Genomic DNA, 15,065 nt, shown 5'->3' with positions numbered 1-15,065 from the left:
CTGTGTTTTGCTAGTAGTATCTTTCAGAATTTCTCTCTCGTAGATGAATCTGGCCTTAGTGTTTGATGCATCTTTTTCCTTGGAGAGGAGAGCTTTTCTGCATTTTTCTTCTGTAAATCGGTAAGTACCTTGCAAAATGCAGTAGGATTCCCTTCAGTGCATCTTTCTGGCTGTAGCTGAAGTACTGTAATTCTGATTCTAGGCCCTTCTGTAGCAGTGTTTTCCTTTCTCCCTCTGGATCTATGGTGTGGGTGTTCTCTGTGTCCCAAAACATGGATTCTGAAGGCTGTAACTGAGATCGTCTGTTGGCGTAGGGTCATCCAGAGAGCCGGATCTTGCCTAGTTGAATAGTTCTGTCACTCATCTCTCACGAGATTCACCTTGCGTTTTCGCTCAGGTAAAGTTTATCTGGTTGACTTACTACTTTAGCCTGTGGATGATAATTAGGTAGGTTGGTGATTGATTCTCAAGGCACAACACTTTTTTTTTTTTTTCCCCCTGGAGCCTGGACCTGTTCCAGATCTGTTGCAACTGCTGTTGAGCTCCGCTATGTGCTGTTCTTCCCGTCTGTCTGAACTGGGGGAGGGTTCTTCCCCTCTTACCTACGCCAGTGTATGTCAGATGTTGTCACTTTTGTCTTGGGTCATAGATTAACCTGGTTCTTTTGTCAGGGCACGAAGGCTGAATGCATACACCGCAAATAAGACATGCGTTTTCTTACACCAAACAGAATTAAGAGTTTAGAAAATCCCTCTCTGATTTCATTTTTAAATGAAAGACAGGAGCTGCTGCCTGTCTTTTACTGGTTCTTCTATCAGACAGTGGCATCAGATGGCTAAGATAAACCTAGAGACTGCTAACGCTCAGGTGACCTTGTTTCTGTCTTTGCTCTCCAGGGCACCTTTCCTGCTGCACCTTTACAGAAGCGCTTGTTAACGCCGTGTCGGTTAAAAAGGCTTGTGCTGTTGGCGGTGCTAAACCCTAGTTCCGACGCGTGCTTTGGGCTTTGCAGCGAGACGTGGTGGACTGTGCACGTTCACCAGCCAGCACTCCGATGAGAAGAGGTAGTAGCTGGGGCTTGGTGGGGCCTGGCCCTTCACCGCGCTCCCTTCAGAATTAAGCAGCTTGGGAAGATAACGGGGCTGAGGAAGCTTTTGTTGTGCTGGTACTGTGCGTGTCGAGTTTGAAGTACTAGTCTTGAAGACAAGTCTTTGAACTCGGGAATCGGTGGGTGGCTTCCTTGTAACCACATTGTTTTAAAGTGTTATTTACGTGATTCCTACGTAATGCACATTGATTGCTATATGTAGGCATCCAAGACAATTTTTAACTAAGCCGTATAAATATATAGGTAGCTCCACACTTGTGTGCACACCCATCAGTGGGTAGGGAATGTTCTTTTAACATAGCTAGCTGCAGTGTATGTGGTGCATTTCCTAAACGCGCTGAACTGTAGAATAGTAAGAAGAAAGAGGTACCTGGGCATATGGTACAGCCCATTCTGAAACACTTCAGTAAACAGAAAATGTTTTTAAGCTCCCGGCTCTGCACACGTAGACACTATCAGTGGTCTCCATCCAGCTGAGCGGAGTTTGGTGAAATTGGTGAAGGCCAACTTCAGCTTGTGTCAAAGATTCCTCTGCGTCTTGTCGCAGTCCAGCTACTTGAGGCATTTGAGCCTTTTTGCTGACAGGTTTATAGCTTCCCAGAAACCGAGGCAAGAATTCGTATTTGTGATCGTTGAATCGGCGCTCTCTGCTTCCTCCAAAAGTGGTTCATCCGTGAACTTGCACTGATGCTGTTAATCTGTTATATATATATAATAAAAATATATTATTATATATATTTATATATATATAACTGCTGCACTTCTGCATGCTGCATTGAATTCTCCTCGATGCAGTGGTGACAGGTGAACACTGCTACTTCTGACAGACTTCACTGTGTGTTGTCCTAACAAAAAGGCTTTGTTAACCTCAGAGTGGAAAGGGTAATGGGGAAAGAACTTTGTTTATAAAAAAAAAAAAAAAAAAAAAGTGTGGCTTCGTGTGCTACAAACCTCTAAGAATGTTTCAGAAACTCAACAATAAGCATAAGCTTTTCTGTTGGCTACAGCTTTTCCGTTGAGGAGGAATGAAGGTAATGATGTTTACTACTAAGCTGACACGCATCTATTAGGTCTTCAGCTTACTGTCTGTGAGGATTGCTCACTGCTTTTCTGCGAGGGAATTGATGAAACGCCACAGTAACTATACCGCATGTATAGTACCTGGACTCTGAAACAGCTCTTACTCCAAGAAGTGAAGGAGCGAGCAGAATCTGTGTCCTTTAATACCCTTTAATAATAAGGGAGTTGTATCCCCTTTGCGTTAACAGCTTCATCATCAGGGTAATTTCTTGCAGAACTTAAGCAAAAGGAACAATGCTAGAGATGAAGGGGTGGGGGGTTGTACGCTCCAAACCCGGCAGTTACAAATGAGGTGACAGAGAAATTATTCCAATTTTGAACTCTTTTTACAGTACAAGTAGCCCTTGCTTTCTGTGCATTCTATACACAAGAATCACGGCAGCATTGTATTTGGCATTCTCTTTTGCCATATGTCTCATTGAAGATTTCACAGAAGTGAGATTTGGGGCCATGCAAAGTTAGAACTGCAAAAATCACATACTCGAGACAGGTATTTATGAAGTAAATGTTCCCTTTTCATAGCTGGTAGAAGCTCAACAGAGCTGAAAGCTGACAAGTACAAGCATGTGTGTCTGAAGCAGGAGGACACAATTCAGAACATCTCTTCTGCAGCTCTGTGTGACAATAAAGAAGGAAAAGCTGGACAATTTAATGTAAGAAAAGATTTTACAACTCTTTACAAAGAAGTATGCCAGAATTATCTTACTAGTGTATTAAAAAAAAAAACAAAACTCAAAACCAATAAAAATTGCCAGTCTTGGCTGTAGTACTGGAATTCTGTCAGGGAATTCGTAATGTTCCCCATGCCCTTAAAATAAATCTCTAACAAGTCACTAAACTGAGATTTAGCCAGAACTGGTCACTTTTGCATTTTCTACAGCAAATGTTTCACCAACACGTTTGAATTGAAGACCAAGATAACACTTTTTTTGTCAATTACTGGTGGTGTGTTGTTGGCCTAAGACTAGCGTTACTAGTTGATGTAAGACTAGGTTGCGTTTTTAGCATCTAAAACTTAATTAGCTGTACCCATCTATTAATACCTTCTCATATTTCTTTAGTCTGAAAGAAGTGACTTGTTTTTTGTATTTGAGAAGGCAGCATTCCTGAGCTGCAATAGGTAGATCCAGAGTGTTCCTCTAGAGGAACCTGCCCCTCCAGTGATTGTCGGGAAAGCCCAGGGAAATAGCTGGCTCATTTAGCCATATAGTTAATTAACTAAAACTGAATGGTACAGGTAGGCCTTTATCAAAAACAGTTTGGGTTTTCTTTCCCTAAAATACCCCTTACTCCCACTGCATCAGCCTTTTATGATAGACTGACTTGGTATCTGTGTTGGAGAAGGGGAAAGAGACCAGCTTCACAGTTACACTTGCAAACTTCTTGCTTACTAGTCAGAAGAATAAATAGAGATAAAATTTACGTGATGTTCTTTGACATTAGACAGCAGTTACATAGGTAGCAGTGTATTGTGTTTCTTAGGCAGGTCAACTTGCCGCTTACTGGTTGACTTACCTGGCAGAGCAGTAAATGATGTAAAATCCAAAGTGAAGACAAGAACCGTAAAGCTTTTAAATGACAAAAAGACAAATCTTCAAACCAAAAAGGGTACCGTGAAGAAGCAGTGACAAGAAAAATGCTAAGGAATTAAGTAACTTGTGACTTCAAGTGGCACCATACAAATCAAGTGCCTCAGATGCGCATAAATTCTGATCAGTAATTTTAAAAACGTGAATTTAAAAGTGTGTTCCATTGCTATCGTCAGGACTAGCTCTCTAGGGTGCAACCCCATTTGTAACACTGTCTCACAGACTTGTGAGGCATGGCTTCCCTGTAACTGTCCATGTTTGCCAAAAAGATCGTATTTATCGACTTATTTTCTAATTTTATTCCTTTCTACAATCCACGTTTGCTTGTTACTAGCTTGGTCTCTTAAAAAACACCTAAAAATAGGCCTTACATTTTTAATTTTCTACTTCTCTAGTACAAAGCAGCATTTATCATAGTTATTCTCTATTCTGCCCTCGATCGGCAGCACTGATGTCAGGACTTCTCCCTTGCGTGAGCCTCTGGGAGGCAAGCACAACGATGTGAGCATCGCTGTACTGGCCGCTGCAGAGCCTCCACCCAAAATCCCTGAGGGCAAACACAAGAAACTTATTTTATTGCTGTCCCTCCTTTGGTTGCAAGCTAAAATGGTTTCTCCTCAGAAGCAGCTCATGAGGTCTCAGTATCTTTTTTTTGTGGTTGCATCATACTTCATCATACCCACTCACTCCATCTCTTTTCAGAAGCATTTTGTGACTCACGTGGCAGGACACAACCCCCCTGTTGCTGCACCGGCCATGTGTGATGGTCTGCTGCTGTGACCGAGGTGGCCCAGCACCTACACATGGGTTCTGAAGCCTTCGGTTATGGAACTTTCTTGCCACGCTGCTGCACCCAGTCATCCACACGCTAGGAGTCCTGACGGTGCGCCCTGGGCAGGGTTTGTCAGTATCTGGGTTCTCTGTATTGGATAGAAAGGATGAACCATTTTTTATTGGTGGTGATGACCTCTGAAATCAGACACATAGTACTCCTGGGTATACACACGTAAAAGCTTGGGGCTTTTTTTTAGACATTTCACAGACGTGGGTTAGTGATTTCATGTGCACAAGCAGACAGGGTGACTGTTTCTTACAAACGCACGTGCTGCTGCCGTTACAAAGGAGTTGGGTACTCGTAAAGTTATCTCAGCTGTCCAAAATTAAACATCTCCAGAGTCTGTTTGGGCCACTTTGGCTGCTCAGAAACGGGAACGTTTTGCCAACTAAGCTATCTAAAAGTTAAAGAAAATTTTCTGAAATTATAAGTTAAGAAAAAAGCATACGTAAAAGAGAGCCAATATAGTAACGGTTCTCCAAGCTCACAAACAAGTTGCTCAGATCTTTTAGATGACACCGCAAAGTGTGTGTTGCCAGCCGATGCAATGAAAGTGAATACCTGCAGCTCTAGGTACGATTTCAGATTTGTATCTTTGATTCTTACTGGATCGCTCTGAAAAAAACAACAAGCCAAAACCATTTGTGGTCTATGTGTGCAAAAACAATCCAAGAAATTGAATCGTATTAAGAATTTGATGCTTTGATATGAGCAAGGATCAGGCTTTTTATATCTTTACAATTAAGTTACTTTGTGAAACATAAGACTATTCTGTGAAAGAGTGAGGGTACTGACATTAGTGTCACATTAGCCACAGAGGTGGGTCATAGTGATGTATGTCATTCATATGAGTGCTTTCATGGCAAATTCCAAAATGATGAGGATTTTAATGAGCTGATTTGGAACTTAGTCTTAGAAAATGAAGAATGATGAAAAAAAAGTCATGATGTGATCAGACTCTGCAATGGCCTAATAAAAAATTACCTAGTTGCTCACAATTTTTTGAGTGATGGACACATACCTGAAACACAATGTGGGAAAAGCTAAATTGCTGTAAAACAAAAAGGGGTCACCAGAGTTGTTGAAAGCAGATGTTCCCTTTATTTTTATCTGTGCATCTCTGTGTGTAAGTTGGGATCAGTCGGTTTGCCTTTACTGATCTTGAGATGATACGATAGCTTTGTGCTTTCACGTAGTCAGCGAAGCTGTGAGGCATAAGGCCAAACATCAGCTGAATATAAATCAGTAATTCCAAATGTCTGGATAAAAGCAAACTGAGTGGTGTCGTAAACAGAGTAACACATGAAATAGGTACTCCGTCCAGCATGGGCAAAAAGCCTCAGCGGGAGAACTTGCGAACACCTTTTATGCTTCTAGAAGAATGTACCCATTTAGACAGAGAACATAGACATGTGAACCAGAGAGGTCTAGTAAATGTAACTTACGTAAAATACTTGTAGAGATTATTGGTTAGCTGTTAGAAAAGTGAAGGGAGAAGGAAATCTTCAAATAGGAAAGAAAACAAAGTAGTAAAATGTGGTCTTTAAAGCTGTGTTTTCAGCCACTTGATTCTTGATAATGTAATGTCTGCCCTTTTGGACTGACACAGCAAATAACTGTTGCTCTAATTACAGCTAAGAAATTGGCTATAATAAATGGTGCAAAAGCCTGGATAGTTTATCTTCCTGATAATAATTTCTCGCAAATTCCCAAAACAAATACAAAATGGATCTTCTGACTCATCTGTTTTACTGTGAAATACAACTTGCAGTCAGTCTAAATTGATTAGATGAATGTTCTGTTGCAAATAATCTACATCCTGTTGAAGGGGCTGTTGGACTATATGCAAAAGCAATGCGGATTTATTAATTTAGCAGAAATCAAACACTTATTTCAGAATAAGTGACTTGGAAATGCTTCATTACTTCAAGAGGGATGTAGAGGTGCTGGAGCATGTCCAGAGAAGGGCAATGGAGCCGGGGAAGGGGCTGGAGCACAGCTAGTGTGAAGAGCAGCTGAGGGCACTGGGGGTGTTGAGTCTGGAGGAGACCTGGGGGGTGGGGGTGGGGGGGTGGGGGGGGGGTGGCGGGACGGCGACACACCTTACTGCTTTCTACAACTACCTGGAAGGTTGCAGGCAGGTGGGGGTTGGTCTCTTCTCCCAGGTAACAAGTGACAGGGCAAGAGAAAACAGCCTCAAGCTGTGCCAGGGGAGATTTAGATTGGATATTGGGAGAAATTCCTTTGCTGAAGGGTTGGTCAAGCCCTGGCACAGGCTGCCCGGGGAGGTGGTGGAGTCACCATCCCTGGAGGGGTTTAAAAACTGCGTAGCCATGGTGCCTTGGGACATGGTTTAGGGATGGACTTGGCAGCCCTGGGTTAACAGGTGGACTTGGTGATCTCAGAGGTCTTTTCCAACCTAAATGATTCTGTGATATCTTGTTCTCTATTGTGCAGTTCTTTGTTTGAAAAAGAAAATCAACTTTTCTATTATCTATTGTAGTAAAAGAATCTCTGATATAATAATATAGGAAAGAACACCAATGCAGACAACAGACAAGTGATTCAAAACAGATGTGAAATTCCCTCCATGTAGAAAATTATAGGCACTGGTGATGACATTAGATGCATATGACTAATCACAGTTAATGCTTGCTGTTGCCAATTAGCTTTATTAGCACAAGCAATTTGAGCACAGGATGACATTACTTTAATTACTGTAAGCAGCTTGTTCATTTATTGAGTAGTATGCGTTTAGAAAAGGGTTATTCTATCTGCAAATTAATCATAACCCTTTTATCATTAGAATTCAGGAACACTGAGGAAAAAAGACTTTACCATGCAAATAGAAAAAAATGGGTGATGAAAGTCTGGCAGTAATTTTAGTATTTTACTATTTTATTTTTTGATAAAAAGACAAAAGCTATTGTATGATTCCTGTCTGAAAGCTGTACATGAGTGAGACAAAATTGCTACCATTAGAGTTCAGGCGCAAGACATTATGACCATTAGGTGGTAGCAATGCAAAAAAAAAGTAATCTTGTGAAGGTGTACAGTAAAAAGAAGGCTAAAGGTATCTAGAAAAATAAACAACCCACACTCCAAGCTGCACAGGAAACAGAACTTATTTTTCCTTTTTTATCATATGAAGATATGTTTGTTGGTCTGTGGCACAGGTATCCATTTTTCATACAAATTCGCATATGAGAATACAATCTTCGAAGAGTTAAATACGCATAATTTCATTAGCAAAATGCAGAAAGAGTCATTGTGCCAGTATGTTTACTCAGAATGCTATAGCAAATGAAACAGAGCTGCAACTGTGAGCTTATTTCATTTGCACCACCATGCTGGCTCACAAAACTATTGCTGCAGAAATGTCAGATTCATGTTGATGTTTTGGAAACAAGCATTCAAAATAAGGTTTTCTTTTCTTTGTGGGTTTCTCCTAAGTCTTTGTTACATACCAGAAATTGTTAGTTCATAATTCAAAAGATCAAACTTATTTTTTCTATATTTTAAGTCTGTAGATAATTTGAGCTTGAATCAGGCATCATATTCTCCTGATATATTTTACAATAGCTATTTGCAATTTTTCTTTTCAGCCATCTGTTGCAAATCTTGTTTTGAACAAGATATCCACTGTTCAAACCTGAATTTTTGTCTTTATAAAAAAGCGACAGAGTCTTTAGCAGTTGTTGATTTCTGCGCTGTTGTTATTCTTCTCTTGTGTTCATCCAGAATTCCTGTAGAAGCCACAGTGCTAGAAAAAGTAGCCCGTCTGTGGCTTGTCTTACGTGGGCTCCTGTGGCAAGGCTGTGGACTCTGCTATACGCAGGCTTTTAGGGAGTGTGAATCCCTGCTGTGGGGTAAAAATAGTTCGTAAAGGCCAGCAAGGCTGGTAACGCTGGCTTGCCCTTGGCAGCACAACCAGCTAAGGCTGCTGAGACGCTGGACAAAGTTGCACAGAGATGTGGAAGTGTCAGGTTGGACAGAGGAAGGTGTCCCTGCCCGTGGCAGGGGTGGTTGGAGCTAGGTGTTCTTGAAAGGTCCTCTCGAACCCAAACCACTCTGTGATTTGATGAATCAAAGGTTCATCCCTGTCTCCTTTTGCATGTAAGCTGTTTCTGGAAGTCTCCTTCTCCTTAAGGTAATACATGTGCCTTGCAGGCGTCTAAGCAACTTCAAAGTTAAATGATTTTACTAAGCACAATGTTGGCTAAGGCAGGTTGGGTGACTTAACGCTTCCATTTCCCTGTTGCCTGTGGCCACGAACGTTCTGTGAACTGTCCTTAAAATGAAGGCATACACAGGCCACACCACCGTTGTGTGCTGCATCAGCTGTGTTCAGTGTCCTGTCTCCATCTTGCAGTCCCAGGACATCTGCAGCTGGCTTCTGACAAAACTGGGTTTGCCAGCCTAAGTTTCTTTTCAGTAGTGTAGACGGCTTTCTTATACTGGGATGAGAGTTTAACTCTCCTGATGTACCTCTGTCCACAGAAGAAGAATTTTGCTGGCAGAGCGTACTGATAGTGTGTACTGCTGCCCTTTGCTATAAGCTGTTACACTAAGCAGGCTGATCAATCATCGCCCGAAGGATCTAGCCTTCAAGCCTACCTTTGACAACAGTCATCAATGATAGAACATGAATTGTTTAAAATACACTTAATTTTTTTCAAACTTACCATAGTTGAAAAATATCTTCTTTCTCCATAATCTTAGTATCATTTTCCATGTGTGATTTAATTCAAGTCTGCAGCGTGCACGAACTCCTATAAAGTATCTCCCTGAAAAACAACAAACCCTTAATTCTCTTCTAGCTTTACATCCATTTTCTACTTCCCTGGATGCATTCAGCATTCAAAAGCTTTGTAAATACAGAGGTTGCATCCGAGTTCTTTGGGCAGCATGCTCTGCACTTCCAGAACGCCAAAGGTGTCGATACTGAAACTGCTGAAGGCAGGGGGGCAGTAGGTTTGAAGCGTGCAGGCTTCATGGCAAGCATCTTAGTAGCCCCAGCATCTGAATCAACCGAAGAAGATATACTTCAAGTAGAATTCAGATATGCTGCCCCAAAATAAACACAATAAAAGAATTTAAATTATTAAATGGCTGTATGAATGTTCAGCTTTGTGATGTTTTTGATCTCATACTGTATTTTGTTTGTTGTCTTCTTGGCATGGAATGAACTTTTTTCTTCTTTCTGGAGCAACAGTTGTCCATGGCAGACTGTCACAGCTTATTCCCCGGATGACGACAGTTCTGTTCAGAATGGAGCTCCCTTCTGACTCCTGTGCTGACGGTGATGCTGCGGAGCTCTCTAGCAATACATACACACGTATGGAAGGGCAGAGGTATGTATATACGCAGCAATGGTCCAAGGGAAATCTTAGGACTTCAGAAAATGAGAGAATTTGGCAACTTGTGTCTGGCTTGTGTGGTGCTTCCTGATTTTTTTATGTTTGTTTTAGGGGGGAGGATTTTTTTGGTTGTTGTTCATTAAGGTTACAATTTGAAAGTTTCTTTCCTTTGGGTGCAATATTGGCTGAAAAGTTATGGTGCTTGTCAATGACTGGGATTACAGCATCATTCTATAAGAACGTCATTAAAATAGTTGGGAGACAGGGATGAGATTATCCCTTTAGCATGCAAATATCTACATTTTCATTCAACAAAAAAAATTACTATCAATAATACTTTTCACATTTCCATCTATGTGATACAACCACTACAGAAGTAATATATGTTGATGTGCAACTGACATGTAAAATTTCTTTATTATTATGATATACTAAATTGCCAGGCATTGTTATGGAGAGTACCCTGCTGTAATTAATATTTACCTGCATCCTAGGAATAACTATAATTTATGAAGATAAACCCACAGAGTGGAAGGCATTGCCAGAAGTTTTATTTAAGTACTCTATCCCTTTTTCTAGAAGCTGTTTCTGGGGAGTAGGAAGTATCTGTGAGGGCTGAGGACCAGGCAGCAGGCCTAGTTCTTCGACATCCATCCTGCATTCAGGACAATACAAAGATTAACGTTCTTGTTAATTAAATTATTGGCCGCCTTTTTTTTATTGCATCTATATATACTGTGTAACTTTGAGTAAGTGAAAGTGTAGCCGTAAAAGATGTTTCTGGGAAACTTGGCATCATTCATTGAAATGTCTGTAAGTCTTTAGGACATAACTACAGAATAAAAGGAAAATTTACAGCTACGGCAGGGTAGGAAATTGGGTATCCAGAGCACGTTTGTCACAGATGACAGCTAAACAAAAAGGCAGGCTAGGTCAGGATATGACCTGCAGTCTGGAAAGTGCTGGAATCAGCTGAGGAAAAAGGCAGGCAGGCAGGCAGGAAAGAGGGAAGGGAGGAAGAGAGGAATGCAGGAAGCCACTTGCATCATCTTAAAGTCAAGGATGGCAATCCGCTGGATTTTGGCAATCGCTTTTAAAAAAAGGAGTACCACTAGGATCCCTTTTTTTTTTCTTCTTAAGAATTACCTGAGCCCAAAATACTGTAATTTCATCCATAAGCCAGGTGATGGAAGTACACTCATTTGATAAACTATTTAAAGAAATACATATTTAGTATTGACTGAAAGGCAACAGACACAACACAACCTATTTACCAGTTTTACAGAACTTCAACAGAGGTAGCCAGGCCCTTTGGTCTTTAAGCGATCATCACCTAAAGGGGCTGACAAGGCTGGAGAGGGACCTTTTACAAGGGCAGGTAGTGACAGAACAAGGGGTAACAGTTTTAAACTGAAAGAGGGTGGATTTACATTAGGTATTAGGAAGAAATAGTTCCCTGTGAGGGTGGCGAGACACCGGCCCAGGCTGCCCAGAGCAGCTGTGGGTGCCCCATCCCTGGCAGTGCCCCAGGCCAGGCTGGACGGGGCTGGGGGCAACCTGGGCTGGTGGGAGGGGGCCCTGCCCGTGGTGGGGGGGTGGGACTGGGTGATCTTTAAGGTCCCTTCCGACCTAAATTGTTCTGTGATTCTGTGATCACACACAGAAGAATCATTGCCTGGTTCTGTGGACACAGTTCTGCTAGAAGAGGTGAATTGTAAATGCTAGCAAAAAGCTGTAGCAGCAGTTGGGTTGCTAAGCATTTAAGAACTGTCCTGGGGGGTGGGGGTGGTACTAAAAATCAGATACACATCACATAGGGTCACCAACTGGAGGAAAGAGTCTTACCAGCCTTCAAAAAAAAAAAATAAAATCAGGTTTGAAGAGGGAATAATGACCAACTAGCAGCCATCAATAGCATGGAACTGGTCACTGGACAACTGCTCATCACGAGCTGCAAGAAGTAGCTCAGGATCAGAGCCACAACATTTTCTCTAATTGCATAAGCTGTCCAACAGGCATGCCATGAAATGGAGGATACTGAGGCTGGAATAATTGCATTTCCAGATTTCTGTGTGAACAGATCTGGGACTAGGCACAACAGTGTTGGGGATGGGCGTTAGCAGAGCTGAGCCTTAAAGCTGTCGTCTGTTACTTTTTCTGTACCTGAATGGCAGACATACGTCATGGAACAGTACCAATGCTGTAGATTTTTCTCTCTGCTGAAGCTCACTCATGGAAAACAGAGATCAAGCTAAGCCATCACCTTGGTCAGTAGTATTTCTTACAGGCTAGTGTGGATGGACAATATTGCCTCTTAGAACTGATAGCAGCGAGGAGTCAGCCTGGTTTGTGTTACAAATTGCAGGAATTCAGATAAAGACAAAGGAGAGTTCAGTACTGGTGCCAAGGATTGCTCACTTTTACATCCCAAGATATTTCTCAAAAATGTATTGCTGGATGTATACCAAAGACATTTTAATTATTTCCTGGGATTTACAGCACCTGAAGGGCATCTGAATCCAAATCCTTACTTATACAACACAAAGAGTGAAAACGAACCTCTGTGATAGGAATATGCCCGTAACAGAATGGGCAAAGCTTGAAGACGTGTATAGGAAATGGAAAAGTCACCAAGCAAAAGACAAAATCAAAAATTAAAAGAAAACTGGAAAAGAAATTACATCTAGCAAAAAATTATAGAGTAGGAGAAAACTGGCATGGGAGACAAGCTAGAGGCTTGCTGTCAATTTTGTAGGAAAAAGGATGGTAAAACCAAAATGTGTAGGGTGAAGGCAGTTTTAAGGGAAAGTCTGGAATGCAGCCGAATGCCTGACTCAGGACCCTACAGCCTGCACAATGGCTGTATTCGGAGCACATGGAGAGGCACAGCTTCCCACCTAACCCCCACTGCTAAGGTAAAAAAGCTACTGCTCTGCCTGCTGGAGAGTGGATACGCATCCAGCAGGCACGTAAAGAGGGGCAGCTCATGCAGGTGTGCTCCTGAACGAGCTGTTCTGTGTGCCTGCACTCATCGCACAAATACACCATCCACGTCTGTGTTGTGCTCAAGGGCCAGTCTGAGTAATTAGCGTCTATCCCACTTTTTCTGCACAGTTTCTACTCAGTTATAGTTGTTGATATGATAGTATAAATAACAGTATGAAACGATGTGCATTTATGCATGTGCTGCATCGAAGTGAAGGGCATGGTTGAAAAAGTGAATACAATTTATAACATGGGGAACTGGATCCCCCACTGGGTTTGCCACCTTAAAAAGCTCTGCAGCGGGGAAAAGTGAGGAAGAACGGGAGGATCTCACCATGGCCTTCCTTCCAAAGCCCTGCTTGGGAAAGGAACAGCAATCACTTGGTTTTGCTTAGACCTGACTGTAATAGTTGTAAATTACATGAACTATAAATGCTGATCAGTGTTACAAGGTAAAACTGGAGAGGTTTCCTAAATAAGGTTGGATATATGTTGAAGGTTTGGATTTTTTTTAGTCTCACCCTGACTAATTACAGAACCACAAGCAATAAGCACCACAAATTTATGTAGACATAACAGTACAGGCAAATGGAGACAGAAGAGGCTAAATTAGAATTTACAGGTAATCACATATTAAGGTATCCAAATACAGAGTTAGAACCCGAAATTTAGGGCGTGGGTTTGTTTTTTGGGTTTTTTTTTTGTTTTTTTTTTTGTTTTTGTTTTTGTTTTGTTTTGTTTTGTTTTTAGTTTAAATTTAAACACTGCTTAATAAATAAGGAAGCTTGGCAGTTAACAGCTCCACATACTGCATTTTGTATATGGGCGATGCTTATTTAAAAAGAACTGCTGTATGACTGGGACAACGGTTCCACCCCCCCCACCCCTAACCAGCGTTAATACAGTCTTAGTCCAAGTCCTGCTGAATTCCCTCAAGCTTTATGAACAGTTTCATTGGCAGGGCGGGGTTGAGGGGTGGAAAGGGAAAAGTTCAAAACAAATACAAGATGGAAGAAAAAAAAAAAAAAGGCGAGGAACCGGAACTATTTCAGCAAAATTCAATATGGAGAATATCCAAGGAACCTGACTAAGCAACAAAACAGCGTCTGGAAAACAGAACAATAAGGATACGTGGAAGTGCACACAAACAAATGTAATTCACATTGCTTACAGTGGAATTATTTTGCTGATGAGAGGACTGTTTTACTAGTTAATATTTTCTGAATAGTCTATGAATTAGTACTTTCTTTAAAAATGCTATCTTGAGAAAAGATGAGCCTGCTTCTTTATAGCCCTGAATGACTCACAAGGCTTCATGGCTGACACCAATTGCATTTTAAAGGTCTTCATTTACGGAAGCTAATAAAAAATATTTTGGACACCTCTAAATATTGAAATGGCTTTCAAAGCGTTAAAATTTCCCTAAATATCACATACATTATTCAAATATGAGTTAATGCAGGAATAAAATGCAAATAAAATAAGCAAGCTAACCATAAATATACACAAAATGAGTAAATTTCATTTATATAAACTATGAATGTCATTTCTAACTGTAGGCCATACAGTGATAGCTGACAGAAAAAATGTGATGCTCTTTAGAGATATGGTAACAATTTCTGAAACCAAGAGCAAGATCTCAGTGGTGACAGAAAGCATGGAAAAGAAATTATCTAGCCATGTCTAATTCTTGAGGTTCAGATCAGAAAAAAGCAGAACTTCCACTTCAAAGGGTTTTTTTCTCAATCTTCAAAAACTGCAGTCGTTACTAGTACTATGCACACAGGATCTATAGGACCTTTGCAATAAAAGAAACTTAACTATAATACATAGCAAGTTATGCTGGTTTATGCAGTCAACGATTCTTCCAGCATTTTCTGTTTCATTAGCTGACTGTTTCATACCTGGGTTACAAGTGAAAAAGGGTAACATCATATTTAGCAAGCACAGTTTGAAATTTGAAACCAAGTTCATAAACAATTAATTGAAACCTTAGGACAAGACAAAATCAGGTTTTTCTACTTCATGGTTAGTTTATTTTGTTAACAATCCGATTTTGTTCATGTTGAAAAATTAGGATTTAATCAAGAGTGACATTCTTCAGAATT

The 15,065-nt window shown here is 41.0% G+C and overlaps 1 protein-coding gene across 1 annotated transcript in view; it reads right to left on the bottom strand.

The window, feature by feature from the left end:
- Positions 1-2,029: 2,029 nt before the first annotated feature.
- Positions 2,030-15,065, bottom strand: part of TESMIN (testis expressed metallothionein like protein) — an 80,435-nt gene continuing 67,399 nt past the window's right edge. The window contains exons 15-16 of the mRNA XM_080405567.1: positions 9,298-14,861; positions 2,030-5,227 (exon numbers count right to left, since the gene is read on the bottom strand). The gene's annotated coding sequence lies outside the window, so the exon portion shown is untranslated. The remainder of the gene's footprint in view (positions 5,228-9,297; positions 14,862-15,065) is intronic.

Source organism: Falco punctatus, assembly GCF_963210335.1.
Source record: "Falco punctatus genome assembly, chromosome: 10".
Taxonomy (NCBI): Eukaryota; Metazoa; Chordata; class Aves; order Falconiformes; family Falconidae; genus Falco; species Falco punctatus.
The sequence above is the reverse complement of the archived record's forward strand: the minus strand, read 5'-3'. Positions and strand labels throughout refer to the sequence as shown.